The 12,142-nt window shown below is 33.0% G+C and overlaps 1 protein-coding gene across 1 annotated transcript in view; it reads right to left on the minus strand.

Annotated features, from left to right (window-relative positions):
* LOC123539656 (contactin rig-6-like) overlaps positions 1–7,370 on the minus strand; it is a 50,933-nt gene extending 43,563 nt beyond the window's left edge. The window contains exon 1 of the mRNA XM_053525982.1: positions 7,310–7,370. The gene's annotated coding sequence lies outside the window, so the exon portion shown is untranslated. The remainder of the gene's footprint in view (positions 1–7,309) is intronic.
* Between the last annotated feature and the right edge of the window lie 4,772 nt (positions 7,371–12,142).

Below are 12,142 nucleotides of genomic sequence, written 5' to 3' on the forward strand. Positions count from 1 at the left end.
CATAAAGAGGTACAGCCCGAGAAATGTAATTATTTACAATTACTTGATTTATAAAAGAAATGACTCTAAAATTACATAAAAGAGGAATTCTTAAATTTCACAACGATTTAACAGAGTTTCTTTTATAGTTTGCGTGAAGGCCAATTAAAGTCAATGAAACAACTAGTTCTAAAGAGTTACATACCGTTACATGCAACCTGTATTTTTATGTATTTTTTGACAAATCCACTTCTGTCATATTGATCCATTATTTATTGCATGTTTAACGGAATTTCACAATTTTGCTTTTCAAGTAAGATAAGTCTGTAATAGTAGAAACGGCATTTCAATTTTTTAGCTTGAAAAGGCCACCATACAATCGAAAGAAAATGACATATCTGGCTTTTCAAATTAAACTGAATAAACTCATTGAATAAAAAAATAGTCTAGCAATTTATTGTTTTATTCAACTTGTTTAATAAAACGCTCATGTAATGTCCTCCATTTATCTGTGCATGTCATAATCACATTCTAATATATAAGTTGTTTCCAAATTTATCAAAAAAAAAAAACACAAAAAAAAAAACAACAACAACAAATACATGTCTGATATTTCCTGAAACAAAACCTGGAATCATTTTGAAAGTGTTCGGTTTCCTTGTTTTACACTAGCAACGACTAATAAAGTAATAATGTATTAAGGTTCGAAAACAACAATAAATCTTCATTATGCTGTAATTGTTTATATAATTGAGCCGCGCCATGAGAAAACCAACATAGTGCGTTTGCGACTAGCATGGATCCAGACCAGCCTGAGCATCTGCGCAGTCTGGTCAGGATCCATGTTGTTCGCTTTCAAAGCCAATGCAATTAGAGAAACCGTTCGCGAGCAGCATGGATCCTGACCAGACTGCGAGTATGCACAGGCTGGTCTGGATCCATGCTGGTCGCAAACGCACTATGTTGGTTTTCTCATGGCGCGGCTATTATATTTATATACATATATAGAATATATATGTTCAAAAGAGACGAATATGTGATCAGATCTTCTAATCGTTAAATACGCATTAACTATACAGAGGTGTTTAAATGAAAAACATCGGTGACTTTCCTTTTGAAAATACTTTACTAATGACTCCTACACACGCTTATTTATCAATAAATGAACAATAAGACACATTTGTCATAAACACACATTTGACAGACTAAAGTAATACATAATAAAAACATTTTACGCTTTTACATTAATATAGTGTATTGCCAACCTGAACAAACTGTAGCATGTAAATATTTAATATCTTTAAATAGGAAATAAACATTTCTTCGTTAAGAAGTAGGGAGCATTAAACCAATATTTTTACAAACATAGTGGTCGGAGCGGAAACGTTTTCTTTAATCCCTATCCCAGACAGAGGCGTTTGAAGCTGATTAACATTAAAGCGAGTCGTTCAACAGTTTGTGTGAAATTCAATCACCGTTCGCATGCGTAAAATTTGCTGTGTTCTCGATCAACCCCCGCGCAAAAACAATTTTTTCGTCCGCAAAATCTGCGCTGGATTTACTTTTTGAGCCAAATAGGACCAGGTACTAATTACATTTGCGCATACTCAAATTTTGCGCGGACTGTATTTTTCATTTTGTGTGTTTTGAAATTTCTTTTTTGGATTGTTTGATACATTAGATAAGAATAAAGCTTCACAAAGGAAACAGTGATAGGTCTACATCCAAACAGTGATAGGTCTACATCCAAAGATATTATCATAATATCAAATTCTTTTACTGAAAAAAAGTTATGACAATTATGTTGGAGTCTAGTTTCCAATGTAAAAATAACTATGCTGACAAATCTATTAACAATATTGAAAATATTCGCCGGTTTACATGTACCACTTACAAATCTCTGTCAAATGGTTTAAGAGAAATTATTTGCACCCGAAACATATTAGCCATGTTGTGTGGCTGTGGCTACGCTAATATTGTAAATAATTCATCAAGTGAACAGGACAGTCGACTGTCAGATAAAATATGTGTACCTGGAATAAGAAAATGTAAACCTTGTACTTAATCTTTTCAAAATATCCCATGCAGAATGTTGTATCAAACCTGTCTAAGACTGAATACATACTCAATAAAATGAATCAACAGCTGTGTGACCTAAGTGCTAAGTGTGATCTCCGTGAGATGTAACATAACAGATAAACTAACGAAAATCAAAGAAACAAAAGTAACATAGAGGGATATCACCCGACAAAAGTTTCAACCGGTAATAGTGCGCAAACCTCTTAATCCATACCGTGTTCCAAAACTAAACTCAACGACTCATGGCACGTTGACGATCCCCTTTAAATCTAGACCTGCAACCTGTGTCAATTAAATACCTTAAAAGTTAGAGACGCTACACTTTAATGTCAAAAAAAAAAATCAGAAACAACTTAAAGCACAACCACGTCTTTATCAGTCCCATTTATCGCTAGCTTGTTAAAGTAGTTTGCGATGCATTCAACTGAATGACTGTTTAGCCCAGGTTACTATTTTTCCAGCGGTGCGTTGCATTTTAAATATCCCACCAAAATATTACCTGCGGCAGTTCGTTACGGATAGTTATTGGATGTTAATGCTATATTACATTCATGTAAACAGTTTCATCATTAATATCTAATTGTATTTTACACATGTACATTTTCAATTTTCCTTGCTAAGATATGATTGCATGCTATATAGTACCTTGATTGCAATTAAGAGTACATTTTGTAAATTACGATGTACTGTAAAATTGACAAGGAACAAAACTTGTTTGTATCAATTTATTTTTATATACATGTATTTAACTGGAAATTATTGCAAATCCTGGTACCATGTTTACAGACTTTAAGACAGATTTACGTTTCTTCCCGACGAAAATTTGCACGCAGCTGTGACCATAGAATGAGATGTGTAATGAGTTTGTGAATGTGGTTTTATTGTTGATGTAAGTATTCAAACCATAATGATTTATAACTAATATGATAAACATCTTTGATACACTTGAAACTACAAATTAATGTGTGATATAAGATTTTGTGTATAGTGTCTGTCTAAAGCAGGTGTTTGTACTTTAAAATCGTGTGTGTCGTTGGTTATATCATTTGCCTTTTTAGATGTCTTCCTCATAAAAAAACTGAAGAAATTGTAGTTCCTAATGCTAATGCAATGCCATTATTTGTGCCCAAACCTATGCCTTTTAAAGACGATATTCATGATCTGTTTAGAACATTATTTGTTTCATATGTTTTAGAAATATTTAATCTAAAATTGTTAAACATGTGGGCTATAGATCACGTTGAGAGGAAGAAATACTAGCTGTTATAAGTTTGTGAATGTTCGAATTTGAATAACTAATGTATTCAAGCATATAATATTATTGATACATTTTGAGTTTCACGTCGTCGGCTTTTTATCATGGTTGCGCTTTAGCGCTCACTAAATTATTCATGAATGCACGTGATACATGCCGGATATAACCCATCAAATATTCAAAACTTATCAAGAAAGCAAGGCTGGCATTTGTCACCTAAATCTAAATCTAGGACCCCATTAGAATTAAGTGATTGGTTCATCCCAGGCGTTAAGATCATCACCATGTTTCTTATGACTTCCATAAACTATAATGTATTATATTTTACTTTTTGTATTATAACACATTTAATTGACTTTATAGTTGTTACTTTGTTTTGAATGTTTTGTGAATGTGTTTCCATGTTGATGACCTTGATTTAATATGAACATGTTGTAGGGATGAGGAGCTCATTGCTGAAATCTGAATAAAGCTTTCTGTACTATAAAATATACTTGACTAAATCTTTTATGCATTGATCAGCATATCTATACTAAGATTTTTATAAAATTTTAATCAAAGTATTTTAAATCTATTGATTATTGTATACATCTATTTTTACTGTATAAGTTATATATGTTTTATGATCTGATGCTTGAATATATTTTAATTGAATTGAATTCGTTATTGATACTTTTGAAGAGTAATAATTAACCTCCCTTCGTAGACATATATATTCTGTCCATGTAGACAAGGCTCCGGGGTTTTAATAATGAATTGAAATTCAGGCTTTTCCTTCAATATTACCATTGGTCAGTTTTGGGACTGAGCTATAATTCAACCAAGCAAATACCGGAATTTTGAGACTGTTTTCAAAGCTAGGTGTTTCAACTTTGGGCTGAATTTCTAAGTAAAAATTATTACTGTTCAACATACGAACATCAATTTCCGTGGAGTATCTCTATAAACGTCAATCTCTGTGGAACATCTTTACGAACATTACACTTTAGTACACATTAAATTCAGTCAGCTAGAATATACAATAATACATACGTTAATTATTTACAATTATTTACGTGACTAATTTCCGTCTGAGATACCGGACATGCTCGGCTGCTTTAAGCGATACAGGTGAGTACATTCAGACTGAATGTTATCATTGATTGCAATCAGCAAAGCTTTTATACATACTTCTAATGTGTTGATTTTATGTCGACATGTTGCTCATAATATGTTTCATTAAGCATCTGGACGTGTGTATATCATATAATTTAAGGCTAATACTGATGACTCCAAATATAGACAAGCACTCATGAGTTTAGTCATTTTATGTACCCAGAAACAGCAGTTGTGTATATTACATGTATGCCGACAGACACAAATGATACTAAGCACATGAACATGTGTATGCTATGATATATTTTTTACTGACAATGTTTGCTTAATTAAACACAATTAAAGAACATCTTATTTTTTCATCAATTGTCCACTCAGAAAAGCAATTACACATTTATCATTATATATTATGTTGTTAATAGCGTGATGTTCGTATGTAAATAAGGAAGATTTATAAAAAAAAAAGTAACCATTAAACATTTCTCTTAAAAATGTAATTAACTGGTCTATTGGCTTTTATTGTGAAACATTCAATCAATTGTGTTAACTTGTGTTGTTATGGAATGTGAGTTTATTGATATATATTCTCACACACGTATGTATGAGGGACATTCTGACTTTAAGGAAGAGAAATGTAAGATTTAGCATTGACAAAATTTAATGAAATTAAAGGCACTCTCAATATTATTTTGACATTTACAATAGTTTGTTGAACTCCCGATTCGTATACATATGTTGAATATTTGATACAGATATTACTTTTATGATATACTATTTCCAATTGAATTGAATTTAAAACAGAGATTGGTTTTGTTATGTTTTAGTTTGTTTATACTTAAATGCGAAACAAACCTACATGCTACTAACTACCTACAACTTTAAAATAGCAAATTTACCTTCAGATCAATTTTGCTTAGCGCCTTTATCTTTCATGCATTGAATATATAAGTCAGTTGAAAAGATCTATTAGATATGATTATGTCATTGTAGACCATTGGACTTAAACACCGTATGAAAATATGCGCTTAAGCCATTTACCTATAAACCGCGAAAACCTATTGCAACCTCTGGTCTGGTTTTAAAAAAGGAAATTATAATTCAAATATCAATAAATTAGTATATATTTCACTTACCTAATAAACACAAGTAATTCTCGTTTTTCCTGTAGTTCGCGGGAAGTGAAAACAATATCCGGGAGCAGATACAAAATACAAATTTATTTACAGTTCGTTGAATACCACAGTAAACATACTTTCGCTATGAATATTATATTGATCCGCCTTCCGTTGTAACAAATCTAGTGTAACGGCTATTTTAGTATTTATTTTCTAAACTGTGATTATATAAAATGTACAACACTGAACAACCCCTAGGGCCTCGCGTTCATTGACCTAATGAACGAAAAATATAAAGAGATTTCAATTTCAGAAATATTCATTAAATTATAGATCTATAATATTATGTATTTTATACAATATTAACGGTATAAATATCCAAGTTGAAGGTATATACTCTAGTTATTATACTAACTAAATATACACTGTACAATATTTTAATACAACTAAATTACTGTTCTACAGAGGTATTCATTAAGACGAATTGATAACATCTAACATGATGAGTTCATTTTTCTGACTCCAAGTTTGTAAATTATAATTTCGAAACTGTCAGCTGATAACTTGAAAAAAATTTTTTTTTCGTGCCAAATCATTTCCTGCATGATACTTGTGAGTAAGTGTGTCATGCAACAGTCATATTTCAAACAAGTTGACAGAATTACAGATTGTCAATCCCTTATGCATTATAAATAAACACAAATACAAACGTAAAAGATCCAGACACGAGCAATAATGTATACTTACTTAATGACTTTCTGGTCAGTATTGAAAAATATTAAATGATTCCTTATATAAATTGCCGGTCCATAATTTTGCTATACGACCGGTCTATATTCACATGTTAACTGAGCTAGTAAATAAAAGATTTAAATATAAACTGTAAAAATTAATTTTTGATGTCGTGCTATAAAACACTTATTAAATGACTTGTCGGACAATAGTAAAAATATAAGTCCCTATGTGGTCGTTTGGACCTGGAACAGTTACAGTAGTACAACACTTATTCTTTACAGTTTTAAAAGGGAGAAGACATATTATGTGTTATGAGAGTGTCAATACCATGGGGTTGTAATGGTTCACAGTTTAAAAACGAAACCATGCTGGTTAAACGCACGAACGTGTCAATCTCTTCAAAGTTATGGTACTTAAAGGAAAAAAGGTGCGCGCAGAAATCAATAATTGATATCTTATCAGGCACAGCACGTTCAAACGGAAAGGAAGTGAATACATGACACATTATCTTTTTTGCGCGGCTTTTATCAGTAGACTGGAGTCTCCATGGCCAATGATCACAGAGCACTTGCCCCTTAACGAAGTGGGTTCAACGAAGCAGGTTACAAACGTTTGTTGTATAGAATTCTTCATGTGAGGAAACCAGTGCTCGTCCTTGATGAAACAATGCCACTACCTGCATGGTGTCACTGTCACATAAACCCAAGAAAGCACACAAGTCTTTCAGCAAACAATAAATAGGCTCAAAAGTAACATTATCCATGGTACCAGTGATTTTTGTTTTAAGAACAATACTTTCATGTATTGTTATTTCTACCCTTGTCAACTGCGTAAATTTGTTAGCAGTACCTGAATTCCTTTTCCTAAATCACCTGTAGAACGAGTCACAACCTGAACTGAATGATGTAAAATGGAGTAACTTAGTAAATAAGACAATGTGTACTATTTTTCTGGAAAATTAAAAGTCTATCAAGCTGACAAAACAGTTGCATTACTTTTATTTTAACCATAGGGAAATGTATAACTCAGTAAAAAACTCTAAAGCACTTACCACTTATTTAAAACATATTATTTTATCCGATCACACACCGAAATAAGAACGATCATGAGAAAACTATTAGGATACAACCGCCCTAATCCCATACGGACGTCCTATGGTGATGACTAAATACGAGATAACCGACGTAAAATCGGTTTAAGCTATTCTTTATGTTGCAATAATAGCAATGTCATAACCCGTATTTAAAGTCTTTAGTCACACTGACCGGGTGCTCTCTCTACTAATGTTTCATGCATTCATGCGATTTCTGGCGAGCATAATGATGGTAGTTTTTGAAGTGCAAACCGATGGTTCCCGTGTCAATCGTGTTCGGGGCTTGTTTGTAAGATATTCGCGGTGAAAAGTAGATACTTGAATAAGTTTTCCCCTTGTTTATTGGAACTGAACAGAACAGAACAGAAATTTTATTTCACATATTAGGAATTGAACTGTTACAGTTCCTCTTCCAGACATTACATACAATGTAAAAAGGTCAAATATGTACAATAGTATATAATATAACGTACTACTTTTGTCATAACAAATCCGTTAAATGAGGATGAGATATTTATAAAAGAATCAGCTATAATATCGCATTATTAATGGTACTATTTCTTAGTTTAAAAGCCTCAATCAAGTAATCAGTTAGATTAACCAATGTCTTCTTCTTAGACGAGTTTAACAGTTCTACTAATTTCATAACACTAGGTCTATGCCAGTAGTATTTTGGTATAAGTCTTCTCCGCAGATCACTGTACTTTTGACAAATAATCATAAAATGATATTCATCTTCAATTTCACCTGATCTACAAATTTCACACAGTCTTTCGTTTCTTTGTACTCTATTTCTACTATAACGACCTGTTTCAATTCTGAGACAATGCGCTGATATTCGCAATCTGGTCAATGCATGTCGCTTACTCTTTGGTATTATGTCCATATACTCTTCATAACCAAAGTCTGTTTTTATAAACTTGTACAGTGTGGACAAAACTTTATTATTACTAAGGCTTCCAAGCCATTCTTGGAGAAAATTATCAATAAGTCTTTGTTTGAAAGTTACAACAAATTGTTTTTCATTGACACTATATGGATTTTCCCACACATAACTAAAACAATTATTACACAATAATCTCTTCACATGACTACACCAGTTATTCTTGTTTAAAACGTTACAATCATTTAATGATGCAGAATATAAAGTATTTAGGACACAGTTATCAGTATTAATAAGTTTGAGCCAATACTTAATGACACGCACAAAGCGATTAATGTACAAAGGGTACCTCCCTAACTCTCCATAAATACTTGATTCAAGACCCTTTTGCAGAACTTCATGTGAATCCGTTCTATTTCTTTAGATTTTACCATGCACCATATCTCACACCCGTAACATAAGGTAGAGGATACGAATGCATCAAAAAGTTGGCAATACACTTTAGGTTTTAAATCAAACTGCTTAATGTTATTAAGGAGAAAGTTCATTGCTTTCAGCCCTTTAGATGATAACACATTCTGATTAATATTAAATGTTCCAGATGAGCTGAACACCACTCCTAGATAATTAAAATTGGTTACGTTTTCTAAGTCAACTCCATTATACACCCAGTGTTCATTCATACGTGAGCGACCACCCGTTTTAAAAACAATTATTTTAGTTTTATCGGTATTCACTTCAATGCCCCAGTTACAACAGTATTCATACAATAGGTCCAAGTTTTTCTGTAAGTCTTCAGGGCTTTCTTCAACTATAGCCATGTCATCAGCGTACATTAGTAGTATTAAAGTGATTTCATTAAGAGTAATGTTATTCAAATTCCCTTGTAAAAACAGTTCAATATCCTCAATAAATAAAGCATACAGCAACGGCGAAGACACGTCCCCTTGTTTTAGACCAATTGCAATATTCAGAAAGTCTGAATACGTGTTACAATGTTTTATCTTGCTTCTCACATTTGCGTACATGGCTCTTAGCATTCTTAACATTTTCCCAGAAACTCTCTTCTTGTATAGTTTAAACCACAGGGCATTCCTGTTAATAGAATCAAATATTTTCTTCATGTCCACCATCGCAACATACAGCCTTTTTCCGTGATTTAAAAAATGTTCAACTAGACTGTGTAAGCTGAATATAGCATCAACAGTTGATAGACCCGCTCGAAAACCAAACTGAGCGTCAGTATTCACGCAATATCTTTCTGACCAGTCATTTAAGCGTTTATTTATAATCGATGTGAACAATTTCGCTAAACAGCTTATTAGCGTTATACCCCTATAGTTGTTGGCTTGACTTTCATTTCCTTTCTTGTAGATGGGAACAATAAGTCCCTCCATCCATTGCTCAGGAAAAACTCCACTACTGAAAATCATGTTAAATAAATCTACTAAATGACCTAATAAGATATCACCAGCTTCTATAAAATACTCGTTCATGATATTATCCAACGAGACTGCTTTGCCTCGTTTTAAACCCCATATTGCTTTCCTTACTTCCTCTGCACATATAGGAGAATCCAACTCATCGTAAACAACTTCATCTGCATCTAATTCCTGACGGCAAAACTCTTCTGCATCATCGTTACTTGTGCCGCTTATATCCTCTAAGAGGTCTTTAAAGTGTTTGTAAAACTCACCAATGTCTATCTGTTCTCCTTTTAACTGCTTTTTCTTAGAAAAATACTTCCAAAATTCCTTTGGACGAGCTTTCTTAAGATTTTCTATTTCGGTCATTCTTAGTTTCGAGAATTCGTTTTTCTTCTTCTTTATTAAAGACTTGTATTCCCTTTTCTTAATAGCGAGAACTTCTCTATTGTTCGCACATTTTCTGTCATTGAAATTTCGTAAAGCCTCTTTATAGTCTACCTTTTAATATAACAGTCATTATCAAACCATTCCGATCTATTTATAGGTTTTAAGGTCTGTTTGAAACCAATCCTTTCTGTACTTGATACTTTCGTAAAAAGTGGCAAAGCAGTATCATTTATTAGTTTCACAAAACTAGTTACACAATTATTCACTTCACAGTTTTCATTAACATTAGCTGTCGATATAATAGTGTTGAATTCCGGTAGTCTAGCAATTAAAGCACTTCTAAAAATGTCGCGCTTTTGGTCATCCCAGCGAATGTATGATTTCTCGGATTCTGACATTGGAATAGTCTTTTCTGCTAATCTTTCTGAGAAGATTGTAAAAAATAATGGTGCATGGTCAGAAAACTCATTAAATTCCAAGATTTCAAATATTTTAATTATATTGAAATCTTCTTGCCTACATAGTAGATAGTCAATTAAACTACAACCTTGATCACTGTTAAATGTGTAATCACCTTTAGATTCCAACCTTCCGTTACATATCCTAATACTTGTACTTTTACACAGATCAATCAGATGAGACCCATGTGTGTTGCTTACTGAATCTACAGAATTTCTCACTAGAGGAATATCCAGGGCATAGTTATCTTCATCAATAGATGAAATATTAACATCGAATTCAATATAGTCATGCTTTTGGCCAACTCGCGCATTAAAGTCTCCAGCAATCACAACGTTACCTAGCTTTTGAAAATCAAAAATATCTTTTTCCAAAATTTCAAAAAGATTGCAATTAACACAGTTGTACGCAGGTGAATTTTCACCCCAAATATAAGAACCACATAGATAAATATCATCTGGTAAAGAGAAAAACGTCTTATCTAACTTTATCCATAGTAAGGTGTCATAGTGATTTTTAACAATCGATATGCCATTTTTTAAATATTCTTTATAATACAAGACAATACCACCTGAGTTTCGTTTAGCTCTCTTATTTTGGAATTTTCTATAACAATTATGACTTATAAACCCATTTAACTCAATTTCACTTTTTTCAGCTGTCCATGATTCTAACAAAAAAATTATGTCAAATTTCACAATCAAAGATTCAAATTCTTCGTTTTGGATTTTGTCACCTGTCAACCCATGACAATTCCAAACACACACCTTTAACTCATCCTCAAGAACTCCCTATTCAACCGTTCCGTATTTGCCATTAGTGTACACTCTGTTGTTAACTATGAGCTTATTGTACTTCAAATAAGCATCTTGCTTATCTTTTCGCGCTTTCAACATAATGGGTACCAGCTTCCGCCTCTGTGCAGCTACCTCCGCAGGATACTGGTCATGCATGTAATAACCTGAATCCAGCGCAATATTATCACGGTACGATTTTACGAGCGTTTTCTGTTCGTATTCCTTAAACACTACAAGGACGTTTCGTTGTTTCCTCTCCGTTTTTCCATTATATCTCCTGTCAGGTTTACGCCCCAACCTCTGCACACGCTGAATAGCTGAACAGGTTCTTTCTGTCTCCTCCATTTTTAGAATATCTTTGAAAAACGTATTTACCTTTGTCATAATCCTTTCGTGTGTTTCTTCGTCTTCTTCTTCGATGCCGCCAATGATAAGATTATTCATCATTGACTTAGACTCTAAACTAGAAACTGTTTCGCGCAGCCTATCACTTTCTTCCTTTAATACCCGAACGTCTTCTCTTGCACTCTCAACGCCAATATCGCTCGACTGGACCATGTTTTCAACGACATCTATTCTTTCTTTGTTCCGAGTTACCCTTTCATCTACATCGTTCCAGAGCTTGTTTAATTTAGAATCGACTTGGTTCACTTTTTCTTCTAAACCTTCTAATTTGTCCAGTCTTTTCGTGATTTCCGAAAACTTGGTAGCAAGAAAGTTCATAATGTCTGCATTTGAAACGTTACTCTGCACATTTTGTGTGTTTGACATATTCTGCATTTGCCCTGGTGATTTCATATTAGAAATATTTGCAGAAACAACAGGTGATGCATTTAGG

Source organism: Mercenaria mercenaria, chromosome 16 (assembly GCF_021730395.1).
Source record: "Mercenaria mercenaria strain notata chromosome 16, MADL_Memer_1, whole genome shotgun sequence".
NCBI classification, from domain to species: Eukaryota; Metazoa; Mollusca; class Bivalvia; order Venerida; family Veneridae; genus Mercenaria; species Mercenaria mercenaria.